The following is a 12,768-nucleotide window of genomic DNA, read 5'->3' on the forward strand; positions in this document are numbered from 1 at the left end:
CCAGCCTGACCAACACGGTGAAACCCCATCTCCACTAAGACTACAAAAAAATTAGCTGGGCATGGTGGTGCGCGCCTGTGGTCCCAGCTACTCAGGAGGCTGAGGCAGGAGAATCTCTTGAACCCGGAAGGCGGAGCTTGCAGTGAGCGGAGATCGTGCCACTGCACTACAGCCTGGGCGACAGAGCGAGACTCCGTCTCAAAAAAACAAAAAATAAAAAACACCCAAAAACAACAACAAGAAAAAATTATCCTCAAGGGGCTTATTGTTTAGTTAATTACATTTACAAGTTTGGGATTTTTGCTCCATGCCTTCTTATGTTACAAAATTATCCTTAATTTACCTACATAACAGAGATAAAAGTGAATGAATATGTTGATGTTCTTTAATTAATTACATGCCATAATCCCCCTCCTTCATCTTAACTGCAGAAATTCTATGAGAACCTATTGCAATGTTTTCCCTTTTTCTCTTGGTATGTCTCTTTCCCCTCAAGGCTGCTAAGGTTTTAAAGTGTTCTGTTTCTATTTTTTTCATTAAAAATTCTATCAGAAACCCCACTTCCTCTCAAGGGGAAATTTATCCAAAACCACCTCTGGGGTATCCAAGTAATAAGTGTGTCAGTAATAGGATGACCAACTGTCCTGGTTTGCCCAGTAATAAGGAGTTTCCTACTACGTGGATCTTTCTGTGTTAAAAAATGGGATAGTGGCCTGGCACGGTGGCTCATGCCTGTTATTCCGCACTTCAGGAGGCAGAGGCAGGTGGATCATGAGGTCGGGAGATCAAGACCATCCTGGCTAATACGGTGAAACCCTGTCTCGATTAAAAATACGAAAAATTAGCCGGGCGTTGTAGCACACGCCTATAGTCCCAGCTACTCAGGAGGCTGAGGCAGGAGACTGGCGTGAACCTGGGAGGCGGAGCTTGCAGTGAGTGGAGATCACGCCACTGCATTCCAGCCTGGGCGACAGCGTGACTCTGTCTCAAAAAAAAAAAGGGATAACTCTCTACAAACCAAGATAGTAGGTCACCTTGGGTGTTAGCTTCAGAGAAGGATGGGATATGGCATGGAAACCTGCACCAGAGAGCTGCAATTTTCATCCTGTTAGAAACACTCTTCTTTCATTGCTAAACAGCTGTATATAACAATCAAACACCAGATGGATATATGAATTTAATGACCTTTAAGTTTCCTTTACACTGGTGGTTCTCAATTCCGGTTTCTTACTAAAATTATCTGGTTAGATTTTTAAAAAGTGCTCCCTGATTTAACTTATTTGAAAGTGAGTCCTTGTCATGGGCATACATGTTTGAAGTTCCCCAGCCAATTCTCATGTAAGTCAGGGTTATGAAACACTACTTTACACGCATGCTGAGATTCAAATTATAGGCCTAGCAAGAGCTGTTTAAAGTAAATAGAAATCTACTTTGTGATCTCTGACTTGTTAATTATTACATGCAAGTTTCTACTTCAACTTTAAAACAAATGAAAACCCGCAAACTGACTTTACGTATTCAACTACATTTATATATTCACCTAGGGTTCAAGATCTATAAGCGTCTCCCTTGTCATGTTTGTATTCTGAACATCAGTCACCACCATCTATTGATATATATATATTTTTCTTACAAGAAACTGTATTAGGCACTGTGGGGTATAACGATTTAAATTGCAAGGTCTCTGTCCTCATAGAGTCTATAAGTAGAATATACAAAAGGTGACTACATGATCAAGGCAAATGACCCCACCGCCAACCAGTGAGGACGTGGTCATGGCCTGGGATGGTTAGGAAATCTTCATAGAGCAGGTATGATTTTTAAGGGGCTTTGAAGACTGGGTGGAATGTTAATTAGAGAGCCAAAAAAAGAACTACAAAAAGGGAGAAAAGCAGTTTGAGAATGGGTAGGGAGGAATCAGTTTACCAAAGTTAAGTATGTATACAAATAATACAGTTCGCATTCTGAGCCATGCAAACTGTATCTAAGGATGCACAGAACGTTGTATGAGGCCAACTGCTGAGCAAGGGAATGTGATTAGCCCAATCACTTTTTTTGGTGCTAATCACTTAAGACATTGAAAAAGAGGATTAGACTGACCGATGAAACAATTGGTTCTGGATAAACATACAAAGCTTGGTCTGTAATGTGGAGAACAAGCCAATGAACAGCAATAGCCCAAGCCCCTTCCCTCTGATGCTGGGCCCACCCAAGAGCCCTGATCACACAGTGAGGACCCCGGGGGTCCCACTCCATCTGATCCAGTGAGACGACTTAGGGTTGAAGAAATAAATTTAGAACACAAGTCATGTAAAAAGTACATGTTACTTTATATGTGATGTTATGTGATTATCAGTCACTGATTTTCAATTACTTTTATAATGCAAGAGTCTTTCCTCGGATTTCAGAATTAAAGAATTTCTGTGCCATTTGTCTTTGCCTACTAAAATAGTTAATTCTCATATTTATTCCAATAGCTGGTCTTCATGTAAGATATTAACTAAATGCCCATTAATGGTCTGGGTATGCAACTCAGGAAGTCAGTTGGCAAAATTAACATTTAGAAGTAGGCACCACTGGTTATTTCACACATTATTAACTTATATTACAATTCAAATAAGCTTACAGCTGGCAAAAAAATCTCTTCTGTAAAGTGATCTCAAACATAATAGGCTTAATCAGAGATAAATTAAATTAGGCAGCCATGCATACTACAGCATATTAATTCTGAGTAGTTATTAAATACATTTTCTGTTATCGCTGGTGTGAACAACATCATATGCAAACAAATTCTTCAAGAGGGTAGCAAATAAAGTTTGTGTTTGGGATGCCATGTGCCTGGCATTTTCCCATGTTTTCTTAAAATGTTAAATAGTCTTTTTTGCTAATAATGGCACTAGGTTAAGTCCCCATAAATGAATCAACCTCACTCCTAGGAAATTAAACAAATGAACCTCAGACGAAACTGCTAAGTGTGGTTTTGGAATTTTCCAAAGGGAACTTCTCAACTGTCTCTGGCAGTTAAAAAAAAAATTTCATTAATGAGTCATAGCTAGAGCAAAATTGTCCAAAATGTAAGGTAGTGAACAGTCGTTACGTTAAAATTGGTGTCTCTCATTCTCTGTTTTGGGTGACCTATGTTGCCTTAGAATACTCAAAGAAGAAAATTATTAAGGCAGAATGCTCTCTTCTAAATAAGATCCTGCCATTATCTCTCTCTCTCTTTAAACGATAGTAATCTAAGCCAGCAAACTAGCACTCAGATCCCACATGCTAGCAAATGATGCTTTTGTGAAAGAAAATGAAAAGATGCATCTAACCTTTATACACACACACTCATGTTGCCTTTTTTGATGCACTTGTGTCAGATTATTTTATTCTTTGTTAATGAACCAGGCCCTTTAATTTCTGTATCCAGGAGTAATTCAAGTTACTAGGCATGACAGCCACTACCGCCCCCAAGTCTGGGAAGCATGTTTCACATTCTTTGCGCTTTGCACATTTAAAACTCAATGTAAGGTGACAAGAACATTAAGCTGCCCAGTGAGCAAAATGTGAAACTAATCACTATCTGTTCTACAGATAGTGGGTACAATAATTGGCATATTAAAGTGCCTGGGAAGAGCTGGGCCACCTGCATCAAAAAGCATCACCTTGGAATGGCTAATGAAGATAAATGTATGCAGCTAGCTTTACTGACAACTACTTCAAATACCAGCAGACTGAAAAAGCAACACTACAGTACCTATTTCATTTACCGTAAAGTACGCACCATGTGAAATTTTTGTTATTTAAAGGAAAAAAATATCCAACTACTCTCAATATGTTGTACACATGCTGGCTGAATTGAGGCTAGTACTCACTCCTAAAAAGCCAATGTTTTTCTTTTAAACCGGCAAACTGGGATCAATTTGCTTATTAAAACATTGAATTTGTATTTTCATGACAACTAGATTCAAATAAATTAAAAGGCTACAAAAAAGAAAATAATCTAATTTCAATAAAATTGCTACTCTTATTCATTCATTCATTCATTTATTTGACAGTTATTGAATACCTACTATGTGCAGGTACTGTGCTTGACATTTGGCAAAGGGAGATGAATGACATCTCCTTAAGGAGCTTGTGGACTATTTGCAGGCAAGAGGTCTACAGGCACACACACAAGCAACTAGAAAGAACTATGTGCTATTGTAGAAATGTTTCAAAAAGGTGTCCCTTTCCCTTAGAGCCTTTCAAGAGAAGGCTCACTCTTAAGTTGAATTCTAAGATGAATTCTGAAGAGTTTCTGAGGGTGAATAAGCTTGAGAATGGTCTCCCAAGCTGAAAAAAAATAGTATGTTCAAAATCAACAAGAAGATCAGGATCTGCTTGAGGAAAAGAAAGTGCCTTCAAAATACAGGAAAGAAATAAATACAGAAATAAATATAGGAGGCAAGAGGTCAACAGATGATGAAGATGAAAGCTAGACAAGGGTGAGAGTATGAAGGGCCCCAGAAGACATGTTGAGGAGTTTGCATTTAATTCTGCAGGGCAGTACTTTTCAGAATATGTGACACAGGACCCTGGGGACCTGGGGAAGGAGGGAGGCAGCCTGGAAGGGAGTGAGGAGTGAGAAGAGGCTGAGCACTCAGGACTCAGGCCCTGCACCCCTACTCACACCACAAGAGCTTCACCAATCTCTGTTTCACCTTTTGGGCCTTCTTACTATTACTGTTTTTGACAATTATTTTTATACGGGAATAATCTTAAATTTGCAGGAAAAATTGCAAAGATAATACAAAGAGTTCCTACATATTCCTCCCCCAGTTTCCCCCAATGTTAACATCTCACATTACCATGGCCTGGCATGTTTGTCACAGCTAAGAAGCCAACATTGGTGCATTACAAGTAACCCAACTCCAGACTTTACTTGGATTTTACCAGTCTTTCTACTAATGTCCTTTCTCTGTTCCAGGATCCAGTCCAGTCTAGATATCACATTGCATTGAGTCATCATGTCTCTTCAGTCTTTTTTGGTCTGTGACAGTTTCTCAGTTTTTTCTTGCTTCCCATGACATTGACAGTCTTGACGTGTATTAGCCAAGTATTTTTAAAGCATGCCTCACTTTTGGCTGATTAGGGTTATTGGGAAGAATATCACCGAGGCAAGGTAAACTTCTCATCACATCACATCGGGGGCAGGCAAATCAGCCTGACTTATCATCGTGATGTTAACCTTGATTACCTGGTTAAGATAATGTTTACCAGGCTTTTTCACTGCAAAGTTACTATTTCCCCTCTTTGGAAGTCAGTCATAAATCCAGCCCACATTTAAGGGGAGGGTAGCTTCACTATCTGAAGGGGGATATATAATTTGAAAGTCTTTTAGAAGAAAGACTCTATTGATTTCTTTGATCATTGATTTACATTAGGATGAACTCAGACATATTTATTTTATATTTTGGGTTATAATCAAATACCATGTTATTTATTTTGTGGCTCAAATTGTTCCAGCTTTGGTCTCTGGGAGCTCTATTAAACTGGTTCCTGTATGCCTTTCACATGCCTACATCCTTTTTGTTTTTGAGCATTTATTTTTTAAGGGCATACCATGTACTCCAAGATCTTGTATTTTACTGTCCCAGCCACAGACTCAGTCATTTCTCTGAGGATCCCTAGTTCCTAATATTGGAGAATAATATTTAGAAACCACGGTCTGGGCACTGCATGTGCTTGATGCTACTGAGGTATCACTACTCCCAGGCCCCCTCAGCATAAAGAGCCAAGAAGTATAAATACATATTCAAACCCAGGTATATACACATATCTATAATTGTTTCTGTATCTGCCCATATGTATATTTATCAAACTAAACAGTAGTTAAGCTAACATGAAGTCAGCTGATATGTCCAACTCTAATCCAGCATTATAGGGTTTATTGCAGCCCCCTCTCCTAGCTTATTGCAATTGCCCTGGCAATGAGAAACCTGGCTTGCACCACCCACCATCCATTCATTTATTTGTTCAACCTCAGTATGTGGGTCTTCTTTTGAAGATAGATTTCTGTTACTTTAAAATAATAATATATAAAAGGGCTTTATTTTTATTCATTACCATCACTCTAATTGCTCTGTTTTCATCAAATCATTTCATGTTTCTCCTAGGTACCCAGGAAGACTATAATTCTCATGATCCCTTGTATTTAGGTCTAGTTCCAGTTAAAGGAATGTGGGTAGAAGTGATACTAACCACTTGTAGCCCTAGCCTTTATAATCTGTTGTGGAATTCTCTACTTAAATTGTCTATTTCTTTGATATCAGGTATAAGACACAGTGGACAATCCCAATATTAAAAGAGAAAAACGATATGACAATTCAATGGAAACAGAAAAAAAAAACTTGAAAAAGTAAAAATTCTCTAAGGATTTAAAAACAAACAAACACACACTCATCAACTAGAAATGAAAGAGAACTTCCCTAATACAATAAAATACATCTCTGAAAATTCTACAGTGAAAATTATACTTATTAATATAATAAAAAATTCCTCATAAAATCAGGATCAAGACAAAGATGTCCACTCTCACCACTCGTACTCAGGATTTACTCCTCAAACAGGAAGTCTGAATCATTATAATAAAGAAAAAGAACAGCTACAAAAATTAGAAAGGAACAAAACTGTCTGAATGGTATATATATAAAAAATCCCATTAAACCTACCAAACAACTATCAGAACTAGTAAATAGATTTACGAAAATTATAGAGTACAACTGTATTTTTTTATTGGGATATAATTTATATAATGTACAGCTCACTCTTTTAAGGTGTACAGTTCAATGCTTCCTAGTACATTCGCAAGGTTGTGTGACCATTCTTCTTATCTAATTCAAGAACCTTTCATCACACAAAACGAAGTCTTGTACCCATTAACAGTCACTCCCCATTCCCCCCAGCCCAGTCCCTTATAACCACTACTCAACTTTCTGTCCCCATGAAGTTGCCTATTCTGGACTTTTCATATAAATGGAATCAGACAATATGTAGTCTGTGTATCTAGCTTCTTAATGTTCTCAAGGTTCATCCATTTTGTAGCATGTAAATGTATTCCATTCTGATTTTAGGTTGAATAATATTCTGCTGCATGCCTATATCACATTTTGTTCATCCATTCATTAGCTGATAGCTATTTGGGTTGTCTATTCTTTTGGTTATTAGGAATAAAATTGCTATGAACACTCATGTACAATTTTTGTGTGAATGTATGTTTTCAGTTCTCTTAGGTCTATACCTAGGAGTGAGATAACTCTATGATTAACTTTTTGAGAAAATGTCAAGGTGTTTTATCAAAGTGGTTACAGCACTTTACAATCCCATCAAAATGCATGAAGGTTCCAGATTCACCACATCCCCGTCAACACTGTTATTGTCTGTCATTTTTAGACAATTACATTACTATATACTATATTACTATATTTACTGTCTAAAAATGAGAGACTACAGTAATTCGACAGCTAAAATAGTAACCCAAGTGGGTATGAAGTGGTACCACATTGTGGTTTTGATTTACATGTCCTAAGGGCTAATAATGTTGGGCAATTTTTCATGTGCTTATTAGCCATTTATAATATCTTCTTTGGACAAATGTCTGTTCATATTTTTTCCCCATTTCTAAATTGGGTTATTTGTCTTTTTAAGTAAATTTTAAAATTTCTTCATATATCTGGTGTACTCGTTATCAAATATAAAATTCGCAAATATTTTCTTCCGTCTTTGAGTTTCATTTTCACTTTCTTGATAGTGTCCTTGGAAGCATGAAAGTTTAAAATTTTGATAGTCTGATTTATCTATATTTTTCTTTTGCTGTACATGCTTTTGGTGTTTCACCCAAGAAACTATTGCCTAATCCAAGGTTATAAAGACTTATACCTATGCTTCCTTATAAGAATTTCAGTTTTAGCTTTTACATTTAAATCTTGGATCATTTTTAAATTTTGTATATGGTGTGACACAAACATTCAAATTCATTATTTTGTATTATTAATACATGTGGAAATCCAGTTGTCCCAGAACCATTTGTTGAAAAGACTATTCTTTCTTCCAATGAATTGCTCTGGCACCCTTTTGAAAATCAATTGGCCATAGATATATAGGTTTATTCATGGATTCTCTATTCCATTCCATCTGTCTATCCTTCTGCCAGTACCAAAGACTCTTGATTACTCTAGCTTTATAATAAGTTTTGAAATTGGGAGCTGTGAGTCCTCTAACAGTGTTCTTTTTCAAGATTGTTTTGGCTATTTTGGGTCTTTATATTTCCATATGAAGTTCAGAATCATAAATTTCTTTTTTTCTTTCTTTCTTTTTTTTTCAGATGGAGTTTCACTCTGTCACCAGTTGGAGTGCAGTGGCGTGATCTTGGCTCACTGCAACCTCCGCCTCTAGGGTATAAGCAATTCTCCTGCCTCAGCCTCCCGAGTAGCTGGGACTACAGGCACATGCCACCACGCCTGGCTAATTTTTTGTACTTTTAGTAGAGACAGGGTTTCACCATGTTAGCCAGGATGGTCTCGATCTCTTGATCTTATGATCTGCCCACCTTGACTGCCCAAAGTGCTGGGATTACAGATGTGAGTCACCGTACCTGGCCTATAAATTTCTTTTAAAAAGCCAGACAAACCAGGTGCAGTGGCTCACACCTGTAATCCTAGCTCTTAGGGAGGCAGAATCAGGAGGATAGCTTGAGCCCAGGAGTTCAAGATCTGCCTGGGCAATATAGCAAGATCCCATTCTCCGCAAAAAAGAAAAAAAAAGACAAAAGCCAGATAAGATTTTCATAGGGATGGCACTGAATCTGTAGATATATTTGGGGAGTACTGACATTTTGCAAACTTAAGCTTTCTATGATCATGGTGTGTTTCACCATGACTTAGGTCATGATTCATCTCTTCCAATGATGCTTTGCAGTTTTCAGTGTGCATGTCTTATATTGCTTTTGTTAAGTTTATTCCTAAGTATTTTTTATTGATGCTATTATAAATAAAATTATTTTCTTAATTTCATTTAAAATTGCTCCTTGCTACTGTATACAAATATAACTGGTCTTTCTATATTGATTTTATATGTTGAAACCTTACAGAACTCATTTATTAGCTCATAGTCAATAGTACATTATTGACTAGAAGTGGGTAGAGTAGAAATCCTTGTCTTGTTCCCAATCTTAGGTGGAAAACTTTCAGTCTTTCACTAATAACCCTAATGTTAGTTGTGGGTTTTCCATAGATGTTCTTTAGCTGGTTAAAAAGTTTCCTTATATTCCTAGTTTGTTAAGCATATTTATCATGAAATGGATTTTGTCAAATATTATTTCTACATTTAGTGAGATGATAGTATGTTTTTCTTTCATTCAATTAATATGGAGTTTACATTGATTAATTTTCAATGTTTAAGTAACCTTGTATTAATGGAATAAATTATATTTGGTTCTGGTGTATAATCTTTTTTATACATTGCTGTATTCAATTTGCTAGTATCTTGCTGAGAGTTTTTCTGTCTGTAGTTATAAAGAATGGTGGTCTACAGTTTCCTTTCTTCTTATGTATTTGTCAGGTTTTGCTATCAGGGTAATACTATAATTGTAGTTTCACATATTAACAGGAAACTTTGAAAAATAAAAATTTTAAATTCTATCTTCAATTTTAAAAATAAAATTCTGAGCAATACATATAATAGTAGGTATTTAAGATGTTTATATAAAATATTACTGAGAGGTTTTAAAGAAGACCTATATAAATGCAGAGACAGTGCATGTTCATGGATTGCAAAGCTTGATATTGGTGAGAAGTCAATTCTTCCCAAACTGACCCCTAGAATAAATATATTCCCAATCATAATCCCGTTTGTCTAATTTCTTAGAAACCAGCAAAATAATTCTAAAATAAATATAAAATTTTACAAGAACTAGGATATACAAACCAATTTTGTAAAAAACAAAAAAAGAACAAAGATGAAAGGCTTATACCATCTGACTTGAAGAGTGACTATAAAGCTACAGAAATCAGTGTAGTCTGGTACACTGATATATAAAGAGCTACAAAACCAATGGAACAGAGCAGAGAGCTCAGAAATAAATGCACATTTATGTGATCATTTGATCTTCAAGAATAACATTAAGAAATTCCAGTGGGGGAAAGGAACGTCTTCAAATAGAGCTGGAAGAATTAAATATCCACACAGAAAATAAAGAACTCTACACTGACCTCACACAACAAATAAAAATTAATTTAATATGGATAATAAATCTAAACATAAAAGCTAAAACTATACTAGAAAGCTTTTCAAACTATATATATGTGTGTGTGTGTATATACATATAACTTAGAGATAATCTTGTTTTAGACAGGATACAGAAAATAATTAACCATGAAAGAAAAAAAAAGCCCTGATAAATTAGACCTCAAAATTTAAAACTTCTGCTCATCAAAAGACATAACTAAGAGAATAAATTAGCAAGGCACAGATTGGAAAGAAATACTTGCAAAATATACCTCATAAAATACTTGTTTATACATTTATATCCAAATATTTTTATATAGGGCTCATACACATAAAGAACTTCTATATCTCAATAATAAAAATACAAATAATCCAATTTAAAAATGCGAAAATAATTGCAATGAACACTTTACCGAGAAAATTATATAAATGACCAGTAAGCATAAGAAAATGATTTCAACATATTAGTCATCAAGGAAAAGGCATATGAAATTATGACTAAACATCACCACAAACCCACCAAAATGGCTAAACCTAAAAAGTCAGACTGCACCAAATATGGGTGAGGATGTAGAACAACTAAAACTCTCACATTTTGTTGGTGGGAATATAAACAATAACTTTGGAAAAGATCTGGCAATTTCTTCAAAAATTAAAAGTACACCTATCTATGATCAGAATCCTATTTTTAGATGTGGATCTACTAGAAATGAAGACCTATGCCCTCAAAAACATCTGTACAAGAATGTTTATAGAAGCTCATTCATACTAGTTGAAACGTGGAAGAATGGATAAACAAACTGGTAAAATGGAATACAACTCAGCAATAGAGAACTACCAATGAACTCAAGAACAGCTTGATCTCAAACACATTATGCTATACGAAAGGAGCCTGACACGAAAGAGTACATAGGCTATGCTTCCATTTATATGAAACCCTGAAAGAAGTGACTTACTCTTGGTGGGGTAGGGATACTGGGAGGGGTCTGCAGGAACTTTATGGAGTGATATAGATTTGGGTGCAACAGGGAGATGCATTTGTCAGAACTCATGGAAATTCACCCATCAAAGTTGTGTGTTTTATTCATATGTAAATTTTACCTCAAAAGAAAAAACAAAGAATCATAAAATTTAAATTCTGGTAATAATGCACGTGTTTAGGAGGATATGTACTAATGTCTAAACTTGCTTTGAAATGTGTCCAAGCTGGGTGCGGTGGCTCACGCCTGTAATCCCAGCACTTTGGGAGGTCGAGGTGGGCGGATCACAGGGTCAGGAGATCGAGACTATTCTGGCTAACACGGTGAAACCCCGTCTCTACTAACAATACAAAAACTTAGCCGGGCATGCTTGCAGGCACTTGTAGTCCCAGCTACTCAGGACGCTGAGGCAGGAGACTGGCGTGAACCCGGGAGGTGGAACTTGCAGTGAGCAGAGATTGTGCCACTGCACTCCAGCCTGGGTGACAGAGCGAGACTCCGTCTCACAAAAAAAAAAAAAAAAAAAAGCACTCCAGCCTGGGTGACAGAGCGAGACTCTGTCTCACAAAAAAAAAAAAAAAGAAAGAAAGAAAGAAAAAAAGAAATGCGTCCAAAAATCAGATTCATGAATGGATAGAGGGATAGAATGATGCATAGTGGTGGGTATATGAATATTTACTGTAAACTTCTTTAAACTATTTGGCATAGTTAAACATTTGCATAATAAAATATTTAAATAAAAAAATCCTTCAAAACTGAGACTTTCACACACACACAAAAAAAAAAAAGAAAAGAAAAGAAAAGAAAAATTAAAAGAAAAAAAGAGAAAGCAATCCCAGCTTCGTAAGTTACTAGCCATGCTTCATAAATAGTCTGGGCACAATTTGCTCATTTATAAAATATAAAAAATACCATCTACTATACAGGACTGTTAAAGGACTCTACTTGCCAATATATGTAAAAAACAGTTTCTGGTATAAATAAGCACTGAATAATGTTTTAGCTACTATTTTTAGTAAGCATAGAACGTCTGTAGCCAGAAACCCACAAAAATAAAACTTCTGGAAAAAGAGGACAATGTTTGCACACTTTGTTAAAACAATTGTTATGTTTGTTGCATAGAAAAAATCAGATTCACCGTGATTTTTTTCTACATGTGAATACTATTTATTAGGCTCCCTAAGTGAATGAGCTAGTAGAAAGGAAATATTATATTTAAAAAACCCCATAAGACGTATTTTTAGAAATGGTATTTCCTTGACTTTCGTTCCAGGAAAATTCTAACACATGGCATGGAGCATGTGGAGCCCAGAAAAGAAAGCCTGCCAGATGCCACAGCAATAAATAGAGTAGGGCCTTGGAGACGAAGCGTAAAAGGAAAATGTGGAGCATCATATCTGCAGCACCCTTCTCCATCTGGTATTTAGCCCACTGAAGTTATGGGATTTTTGGAAATTCAACTTTGTAGGCTACCTTTAATTATTTTTCTTGTTTATTTGTGCAGCAAACATTTAAATCGCAGCCTAATATGAGC

The 12,768-nt window shown here is 36.1% G+C and overlaps 1 protein-coding gene across 5 annotated transcripts in view; it reads right to left on the reverse strand.

The window, feature by feature from the left end:
- The window catches only part of ENOX1 (ecto-NOX disulfide-thiol exchanger 1), a 582,538-nt gene that overhangs the window by 259,263 nt on the left and 310,507 nt on the right, over window positions 1-12,768 (reverse strand). The gene's annotated exons all lie outside the window — the stretch shown is intronic.

The sequence above is a fragment of the Chlorocebus sabaeus genome, chromosome 3 (assembly GCF_047675955.1).
Source record: "Chlorocebus sabaeus isolate Y175 chromosome 3, mChlSab1.0.hap1, whole genome shotgun sequence".
Lineage (NCBI taxonomy): Eukaryota > Metazoa > Chordata > Mammalia > Primates > Cercopithecidae > Chlorocebus > Chlorocebus sabaeus.